At 47.3% G+C, this 1,485-nt stretch overlaps 1 protein-coding gene across 1 annotated transcript in view; it reads left to right on the top strand.

Moving 5' to 3' along the window:
• KCNJ1 (potassium voltage-gated channel subfamily J member 1) overlaps positions 1-1,485 on the top strand; it is a 5,158-nt gene that overhangs the window by 988 nt on the left and 2,685 nt on the right. The gene's annotated exons all lie outside the window — the stretch shown is intronic.

Below are 1,485 nucleotides of genomic sequence, written 5' to 3'. Positions count from 1 at the left end.
TTGGGTGGGTTGAGGTCGAGGAGGGTTGGGTGGGTTGAGGTCAAGGAGGCTTGGGTGGGTTGAGGTCGAGGAGGCTTGGGTGGGTTGAGGTCGAGGTGGGTTGGTTGGGTTGAGGTTGAGGAGGGTTAGTTGGGTTGAGATGGAGGAGGGTTGGTTGGTTTGAGGTCGAGGAGGGTTGGTTGGGTTGAGGTTGAAGAGGGTTAGTTGGGTTGAGATGAAGGAGGGTTAGTTGGGTTGAGATGGAGGAGGGTTGGGTGGGTTGAGGTTGAGGAGGGTTGGTTGGGTTGAGATGGAGGAGGGTTAGTTGGGTTGAGATGGAGGAGGGTTGGGTGGGTTGAGGTTGAGGAGGGTTGGTTGGGTTTAGGGAAGGGCCCCCTGGGTGTGTGCATTGCTGTTTGTTCTCTTGGGAGCACTTTCTTTTTTTGTGTCTTTAGAACCTGGCCTCCATGTTTCAAATCCCCACAGCTGTTGTGCTCTCTCTCTTTCTCTCTCTATTTTTTTTTTTTTTTTTGCAGTTTTTGGCCAGGGCTGGGTTTGAACCCACCGCCTCTGGCATCTGGGGCCGGCGCCCTACTCCTTTGAGCCACAGGCACCACCCTGTGGTTCTCTCTTCATTGCTTCTGCTCCATGTCGGGGTCTCTGGTTTTCACCTGGGTTAAAGTCACAGACCAGACACTATGGTGTAGATCACTTTTGTTTAAACTTTATCATCAAGTTGGTTTCGCTTCCTAATTTTTATAAATAAACACATTTTTGAAGGGGGATTTTGAAATCTATTTTAAAAATAAGTTTGCATTTAATGAAAAATACCACAAAGACATCCGTAACTGTGGAGGGCACACCTTAATTTTCTCGGGTGTAGGGGAGGAGGTGGTCTGGTTTACAACCCCTGGGTTTTACCATTGTTGGCTGTTTAGGGGAAACTCCCTTTATTATTTGCTGTAAAAATGGAAGTCACAATAGTGTCACCTATAAGGAACCATTGAGCAGATAGGATTTTGAAGGGCTTCTTTCATTCATTCAATCCTTCCGTTGATGCTGACTGAATACCTAGTAAGCACTCATATGCTAGCAGCTGAGATACAGGCATGACCACAGTGTAGTCCCACCTTTGCAGAGAATTATTTAAATGACTGCTCCCCAGTCCTTCAGCTTTGGAGCCAGGAGGAAGTGTGAGATACTGATGGAGACGCTCATACTCTTCCATTTGGAAATCTGGGCAAACCCTAGAGAGAGTAGGAACAGGCTTGCAGAGCCACTAAGAAAGGCCTGAGTTCACCTGATAGGATCTGAGCTCTGTCCAAATAGTTATGAATGTTCAAAAACATAAATCTGACTATACTTGTCTTAAAATATTTTAGGGAACTTTAACTTTAGAATATAAAATCTGGGCTCGGCGCCTATAGCTCGACCGGCTAAGGCGCCAGCCACGTACACCGAAGGTGGTGGGTTCGAATCCCCAGCCCGGACCCGCCAAACAACAAT

The sequence above is a fragment of the Otolemur garnettii genome, unplaced genomic scaffold (assembly GCF_000181295.1).
Source record: "Otolemur garnettii isolate 467f Iridium unplaced genomic scaffold, OtoGar3 scaffold00097, whole genome shotgun sequence".
Classification (NCBI taxonomy): domain Eukaryota; kingdom Metazoa; phylum Chordata; class Mammalia; order Primates; family Galagidae; genus Otolemur; species Otolemur garnettii.
This window is presented reverse-complemented; position numbering and strand designations above follow the sequence as displayed.